The sequence below is a fragment of the Aptenodytes forsteri genome, unplaced genomic scaffold, assembly GCF_000699145.1.
Source record: "Aptenodytes forsteri isolate BGI_AS27 unplaced genomic scaffold, ASM69914v1 Scaffold679, whole genome shotgun sequence".
NCBI lineage: Eukaryota > Metazoa > Chordata > Aves > Sphenisciformes > Spheniscidae > Aptenodytes > Aptenodytes forsteri.
In genome coordinates, this window is record NW_008795924.1 from 359,186 (window position 1) to 367,820 (window position 8,635).

Sequence of the window (8,635 nt, forward strand, 5' to 3'; positions counted from 1 at the left end):
GACTGAGAAGGCTGGAGGTGCACAAGAAGCTGGGAGGGGGCACAGCCAGGACAGCTGACCCAAACTGGCCAAAGGGACATTCCATACCACGTGACGTCATGCTCAGCACATAAACTGGGGAAAGCTGGCCGGGGGGGGCGCTGCTCAGGGCCTGGCTGGGCATCCATTAGCAGGTGGTGAGCAATTGCATTGTGCATCACTTGCTTTCTATATTCTTATTATTATTAGGATTTTATTCTATTTCAATTATTAAACTGTTTTTATCTCAACCCACGAGTTCTCTCACTTTTACTCTTCCGATTCTCTCCCCCATCCCACCAGGGGAGGGGAGAGTGAGTGAGCAGCTGTGTGGTGCTCAGTTGCCGACTGAGGTTAAACCACGACAGACAAGCTCGTAAAGGAGCTGACACTGAGCCACACTCCACGAAATCCAAAGGGTCTCTGATCACACAGCTAAGTGGTCACTGCTCCAATGGCCCAGTCAACCATTGCCAGAATCGACAGGGTTCACACGACTACTAGTAATGTTATACAGCATTCTATACAGTCACTGAAAAATCACCAGATGCTCCATCTATGATAGAATCACACCAGCAATAGCTGTGGTAAGAAATTTTTGTAACAAATCCACTGCTGAATTCAGCAGAAATGTTACAAAGAGCCATTTACATAAATTATTTTGAACCCTATCACAAAGGAACTTATTTATAATTGGCTATCACTTGCATAATTTACCTTCCAAAATAGTTTGAACAGGAGACTAAAGAGTAACTTTTTCTTCTATACTAAAGAAGTTCAGAAGAAAAAAAATCTAACCATCCGAGTTGCTCCTTTGTGTTGTATTTCTTATATATTTACCGCTTATAAAATTTTAATGTCCTTAATGGCAGCATGTATAGTTAATCCAAAAGGACTTTTTTGTACATAGGACTTAGATGGGAACTACAGCTATGATAACTTTTCAATCCTTATGACCAGTGGGAATTTGACACACATGCATACATTTCAGCTATAGTAAAAGAAACCATTTACAATTGCACCTGTAAAGTTTTTGGATTAGAAGTGTTGTACCACTTACACTGGCAAGGCATCCTGAGTTCAGTTTTAAGAGGTTTTAGTACCAAGATATTTCATGCTTTAGAGACTGCAATGGATTGTGATGGCTACAAATCCTGACTTCCCTCGTAATCCAGGTCAGAGGATGTGACCTAGTCAAACTGAGAACTCCTATTTGAACCAAAGGACATTTCTTCATATGCTTAAATGCTTCAATATTTTATTACATGCACTATAGAAAAGGGGTCATTATTTCCGATTTGAGTCTGTTCAACATCAAGTTCCAGCAAACAGGTATCAGGCTTTCTTAAGCTAACTTAAAAAAGCTCTCAGGAAGATATATTTCCACACCTGCAAGTACTGACACACTATAATCAAACCACCTCTTAGTCTTTTCCAGGATTGCCAGAGAGAGTCTGGAAGAGAGATGTCTTCAAAGTCATTGCTATAGTCCTTTTATGAATTCGGTCTGTAATTTGTTATTGTTCTTACAAAAACCTAAGAGAGGTGGGATTCATCTAATTTAAGATAGCTACCTAGAAATTAAGTGTTAGGTACTCTCTGTAGGCAATGCAGAGAGGCAGGCACCTCAAAGAAAATCACCCCACTGAGCTTAAAAAACAATCTAATTTTGAGATTACAAGTTACATTAGATGAATCCCATCCTTCAGGATTAAACAAGAACACAGGAACAACTGTATCTGTCTCCAACAGTGGCTATATGCCAATGCTCAAGGAATAGTATTAGAAAAAGATATATGGTATCTCCTAGGAGTACTCTCCTGGCCTCCAACTATTTTCAGCTCATGAGAACTGTGAAGCTGGATGTGGTTTCTGTGTACTTAGTAACCTTCAAAGGATTTCCCTCCCGTGTGCTTGGGCATCCCCCAGATTCCACAGAAACTCTGCATCCAGAGCATCTTTTGACAAGACATTCCACCACCTACCACCCCTTTCAAATCTGTCACTCACCAGTTTCAATATGTAAAGATCTTGTACCGAAACAGAGCACAAACACTAGCCCTGTATACACGCTGTTCACAGCATTCCTGAGTTTACAGAATTCCATGTCATCCCTCTGCCTTCTCTTTTCCAGGATTATTAGTCCTCACTTAACTCAGTTGTTCTTGTACAGAAAGCCATTTTGCACCTTTGATTATTTCTACTGCCCCTCGTAAGCTCTTCTGGTTCAACTACACACTTTAAGATGCAGGAACCCAAACTGTGGACAATATCCAGAACAGATGAGAACCACATTCAGAAATGAATTTTTGAACTGCCTTTCAAAAACTAGTATTATCACTGTATAGTGCTTTCCCCTTCCAAGCCTCACTATTTTCAGATAATACATTCTCAAGTGTCTGTTCTCATAACCACCTGGGTTAATTCATACCTTCTGTCCCTCTTGCTACCTATCTTTCAAGAAGAAACAATGATACTATTGTCCTTTGTAAAACGTGCAGGGATCTACTGATGGAATGCTCTATGCAAGAGGAAGGTATTCACTCTTAGAGACCAAAATTTTCATACAGTCTGAGAAGAAAGGTTAGGAGATGGGCAACAAGAATGATCCAAAGGTCTTGACAGCTTGTCTGTGAGGAATGACTCAGCAGGACCAGGCATTTCAGACTGGAAGAGAGGTGACTTTGGAATAATATGATAATCTACAAAATCATGAATGGCATAGAAAGGGTAGATAGGGTCTGAATGCTCACCTTAAACATTGGAACAGGCTGCCCAGGGAAGTGGTGGAGTCCCCATCCCTGGAGGTATTTAAAAGACGAGTAGATGAGGCACTTAGGGACATGGTTTAGTGGACATGGTGGTGTTGGGTCAACGGTTGGACTCGATGATCTTAGAGGTCTTTTCCAACCTCAACGATTCTATGATTTTCCTCCAACACAAGAACTAGGTGCGATCAAGCAATGCTACAGGAAGCAGGTTAAAACAAGCACACATGCAGCAAACCTGTGAATCTTCTCATCAAAGGATGCCATGGACCCAGAAAGGTTCTGGGGAATCAAGGGGTCATATTTTAATACTTCCACTGTTAAAAGTTAGCACCTTTTGCTTGGGCACCACTTGATGCCCTTTCATTCTTGCCATGTTCAGGTGACAAAATAAACAGGGAACAATTGTTTCATATTCCCATGGCTGCAGATTGCTATCATAATCCCTCCTCTTATCCATCCTACTTCCAATCGTGTATTTTCCAGGCTAAGCCCCAGTTTATTTGGTTACTCTTTTTATAAAAGCTGCTTCAATTATGCTCTTCTGTGTTTTTCCCTAATCTTTGGAGAGGGGAGAATGTCTGCCCCTAACTTTCAGGGGGGTATGTTATTCATTACAAAAACATACCATGGCTTTATAACATGGCATTCTGTTTTGCTCCCTCTCCCTTTCCTAGAGACCTCTGTCATTTCTATTTGCCTTTTTTTTTTTTTTGACTGCTGCTGAGAGAGTTTCACAGAGTTTTGTCCGCGTTACTTAAAAGATCTTCCCTGAATGGCATAGATTCTTAAAAGCTCATCACTGCATAGACACAGTTAGTTGTTTCTCCCTGTGCACACTATTTTATATCTACCAGCATCAAGTACGGCTTGCCTACAACCAAGTACTGTGAGAACCTTCTGCAACTCGTCACCTTTTGTTCCTGCTACCCTAATTTTGTGATTCTCAGCATATACTGTCACTTCGTTACTCAGCCTCTCTTCCAGATCATTTATAACTATGTTGAGCAACACAAGCCTGAACACAGATCCCCCTGGGATTCCACTGATTACTCTTCACTAGAAAAACTGACAGTTCTTCCTACACTTTTAACCAGGTATAACTGAAAAAGCTACACTCCTGCTCCATGGCAGTTCATTTCCTTTAAGAAGTATTAGTAAAGAACTTTGTTAAACTCCCTCTGAAAATCCAGAAACAGAATACTCGCTTGTTTGTCTCTTGTGCCTTCTTGCTGAATAGCTTCAGACCGTCTAACTTTACCAGCTGAAGATGGACTTCAGCATTCTTGCAGTGAACCATGAAGGTCACTGCAATGGGAGCACTTACCAAGGCAGGCTTCCAAGTAGACATGACCTTGAGAATCACCTTCCGTGACAGGATGATAAATACTGCTTTGCAGTCAGTATGGATTTGGAGAAGTAAATTTTTACATTAGGAAATCTGTTTCAGTAGATTTACCCTAAAAAAAAAATAATCCTCCAACACTAACTTAAATACAACCTCCCCACATTTACAGCAGCAACGTAAAGCAAACCCAACACGCAAAAAGATTTGGGCTAGTATCAATAACAATAGTCTACACTGCTTTTTAAAAACAAACCTGGCACTAGACTCTAAACTATTGTTCTAAAATACTGACTTGCAGTTAGTGAATACAGTATTATTCAGTGAAATTCTTCAGGTTAAGTCACAGTGTTATCTAATATTCTAGTGCAGCTATGCCCTTCACAAACAGCAGTATACAGGGTCTTTGAACACAAGTATACTATAAACTCTGTTGTAGAGAACCAATATTATGGGCCCTGCAAAGCTTGTCATTATGGGTATCAGCTGGGGAGGAGGATAGTCAATAATATCAAGACAGTTTTCATCCCTTTCAGCTTTTCTGAAATACCCTTCTTCAACTTTCCTTTGCACAGAGACTTGGAACTAAAACTGACCAGACAGGAATTTGTGTCCCATGAGACTGGTTTCCAGTTATACAGATGAGACAGCAAGAGAGTAAAAGCTCACACAATTTTTCCACATAACACCAATCTGTTAAGTATAAATAATTTGCCAACTAATTATTGTTCCAGTCCCATGTCTGTATAGAACTACAGAATTTAACCTTAGCTCATTTAGCAGGCCCCCAATACATTAACATACATGTTGAAGCTTAGAAAGGCACAAGTTAAAAAAAAATTGTAGTAAGAATAAGCCTGACTGAGCTTTGTCATGCTAACAGAAAATAAGGTGACCAACCAGAAAACACTGGAGGTGAACAAGATTCAAAAGCACATAATTAACAAGGCTCAGGGCAGAGGTCAGAAAGAACTTAAGTAATGTGTCTCTTGGCTGTTTATAACCTTATATGGAAAAAGATAATTTCATATTAGCAAGATACATTTATTTTCCCTGGAATTGGTTAATTTAGTATTAACAGTATCCAATTACTTTACACAAATTAAAGTGATTTTATTAAAGTGTTAAGATAACAAAGGAAGAGTTGTGTCCAAGATGGCATTCCCTCAGTCATTAACTTTTATTGATACTGAGATTACAATCTACAGATTCCCTGAAACCATCTTGGAAACTTACTTGCAAGTTAGGTAAAATTTCTCCTGTAGCAGACTAGCTGTCTGCTAGTGATCTGCAAGGTAAAATAGGTTTTTAATTTAATAACAAATAAAGAAAAATATTTTTTTTCTTTCATTACCCATCTATTCAGAGCTCATACATTTCTCACTGCTGTCCTATCTGACTTCTTCATGTCTTATCTGTATCACACTACTCTTTATTCACTTATTTCCTCATGGATTCAAGATTCTTAGTAAAGTTCTCTTTGTCTAAGGTGACAGTCCATTTCTCCAGGGTAGTCTCAGTTCCCAGCCCATACCTGGCCCCAGCTGGAGTACTATAGCTCTTACATAGGTCAGCGATGAGAACAGTGAAATGCCAAGCTGGGGAGAAATGCTTCAATTCTATGCTGCATGCCCATCCTCTCGTCTGAGGCACAATCACAGGAGTAAAAAGCAAGCAGTCATTTCCACCAGTCATACCTTCCACAAGCCCATTCCTGCCAGCCTCCATCTCACACTGAAAAGGAGCAGCTGTTGAAACGTAACAAATTACACCAAAAGGTGCAGCATGTCCTAGCATTCAAGAAGTTTGGCACTGCTACAGTTTTTACTGCTTATGACTTTGATAAGCCACACCAGAGGTACGGATCAGTGTGATCAAAGCAACATGTAATTTAAGGGAGCATAACTTTTCTATCCCCTTTCCTCTACCACAGAAAATTAAGGGTGACATCCCAGTAAGACAGAGGAAGTAATTTCCCCAGTATCTTTACTAACCCAGGGAGCTTTACAAAACAAAAAAAGAACTTGCATTCATTTCTTTTTCCTTTGTGTATTTAAACAGAAGCAGATTAAAAAGACAAGTGATACACACAAGAAACAGAAAAGCAGAAAAATGTAAAGATTCCCTCATTCTAATTTGAGTGAACAGCAGTGTTCACATTCAGGAATCTGAATATTCATTAAAATGAATAGTCATTTTTAACAAGCTTGCTTGTTACATATGTGACCTCAGGTATTGCTTACTGCATCCTATTCATACACTATTCTGCAATCAGAATTATTAATTTCTCCATCAGTATAGTATTCACATGCTACTTAAACATTAACTTATTTTCCAGTATTACCCTCATTTTACCCTGCAAGAACTGTGGCAAAGAGAATACATCTGGTTTTGGTGCTCAAGGCCTGATTTTTCCAAAGCATGTGACATTATAGAGTATTTCATATGGTCAAAGCACAGCACCTGCTCAGCTGCAACTGCCCTTACAGTTGTACATCAGAAATTCTGCAAATCAGATCCAGGGACACAAGCAGAAGAGGAAATAAAACAGTGAGGTCTGGTGGAAGAAGCTTGTCCTGTAACACACATGAAACCAGGTCTTTAAGACAGCACTTAACTACCTTAATTATGAATGAGAAAATTCCCTTCCTCCCACAGTTCTACTTTGCTGTCCAGTTTCTGCCAGAATTGGAGCACAAGATCCAAGCTCTAATTCAGTCTTCAGAAAAGTTCAGTTCTGTGTAACAGGAGACAACCTAGTCTTACGGGGGAAGAACAGCATGCAATCATTTAAGTAAAAACAGTATTGGAAAACATTTATACAAAGGAAGTGAAGCAAGACTGCACAGCAACCTCTGTACTGGACCAAGATATACCAAGTTCAGAGTTACTGTTTAAAGTCATGTTTTCTGTGTAATTCAAAGGGGGAGAGGTGTCCGCAGGAAGGATAGAGAAAGGTCCTTACCAAAAAAAAAAAAGTGTTAGACCACAGGGCTCTGTGGTAGTGTACAGACACACTAGTGAGTGTTAGACCACAGGGCTCCACTACAGAGACTTCTGAACTGCCTGAGCCACAATATTCATCACCTGCTCCACAGGCTGCAGCTGAAGGGGATGAAATAGATGCTTTACCAGTGAAACTCTGCAGTATTTGGTAGTCACACATTGGTCAACTTTAACTTGAGGCACTTTGCCCATAGCTACCTTTAACACTGCACCTCTGAAATTATGAGTGCAAAATAATATGACGCATGACAGTGATTGCAAAGGTCTAGGTAGTGGAAACTGGCTGTCTGCCATCAGGGAACTTTTTATTTTACATGAAGTCAAATGTAAATCAGTCTCATCTGATACACAATGTTACCGTTTCAGATACGTAAATACTGAAAAAAAACCCAAACCACTGTCTCTTGCTTCAACTTCTCAAAATCCAGCAGACATTAAATACATAATTTTACAAAACTGAGAGAAGTCTAATAGTACTGACAATCTCAAAGTTCTCACAAAAATAACTTCCCCCTACATAACCTGTGAGAACAGATCTACCAAGCTCGAGAGATTCACAAGAAATAATTAAGAGGCAGCTATTTTAAGGAAATGCCTGGAGAATTTATTTCCTGAAGCGGGCATCAGATCATGTGAGGTAAAGCCTTGAGACCACCACTAAGAAAAAAGTACTCAGCCTTTCAGGCAGCACTTCAACAGCAAACAGCTTGGGGACTACCTGCCTGCCTCTTCTCTTGAATTCTTCCCTTTGCACTGCTAGCCTGCCTTTGCAGGAAAGATGGGGACACAGAACAGCACATCTTCCAGGGCTTCCTTCTTTAGTGTGAAGAACAGAGGTAATAAAATTAGTCCCAGGCTTAAAAATATTTACATTACTTGAGACCAGCGCAGTCTGATGACCTTCAGAGAGAATTACTCCAGAAGGAACACGTCCTTCAGTAAATCATTCCAATAGTTATTCAATCTCAATTCTACAAGTTTACGTCCAACTTAATCTTGGATTTGTCTGTCCATTAACCAAGGAGTCTTGCAGCCACAGCTGTTCCCTTTCTTGATCATGAAGAAATACTTCGGAAAAAAATTAAAATCTTACTTTCATGACCATATATGAACAGCCGCATTGAAGAAGATCAAAGGTCCAGCTACCCAGGGTCCTGGGGCAAGTGGGAAGCGTTCACAAAAAAAGAACAGCCCAAGTAAAGGTGATCCTTCACCGGTGTTAACCTCCCACTTTACAACAACTAACAGCTTCGGGCCATCCTGAACTGGAAACTACATCCAGATCACTGTGCTTAAAAGCCGTTACGCCTCTCAGCACTCTGTCAAAACTCTTTTGAGACAATTTATAGTCTCGGCCTCCGCAACACCAGTAGCAGTGGTTTTCACAACTTAAACGCGTGCGATGTGAGAAGTATTTCCTCCTTCTCCACCCTGTGTGTTACCTGGTAACTCCATTCAATCACTGCTTCGCCATCCTCCCCGAAACACCCCCCCGCCA

At 40.2% G+C, this 8,635-nt stretch overlaps 1 protein-coding gene across 2 annotated transcripts in view; it reads right to left on the reverse strand.

The window, feature by feature from the left end:
• Window positions 1-6,713, reverse strand: part of PPP2R3A (protein phosphatase 2 regulatory subunit B''alpha) — a 56,299-nt gene extending 49,586 nt beyond the window's left edge. For both annotated transcript variants that reach the window (XM_009284952.2, XM_009284951.2), the window contains exon 1: window positions 6,595-6,713. The gene's annotated coding sequence lies outside the window, so the exon portion shown is untranslated. The remainder of the gene's footprint in view (window positions 1-6,594) is intronic.
• Between the last annotated feature and the right edge of the window lie 1,922 nt (window positions 6,714-8,635).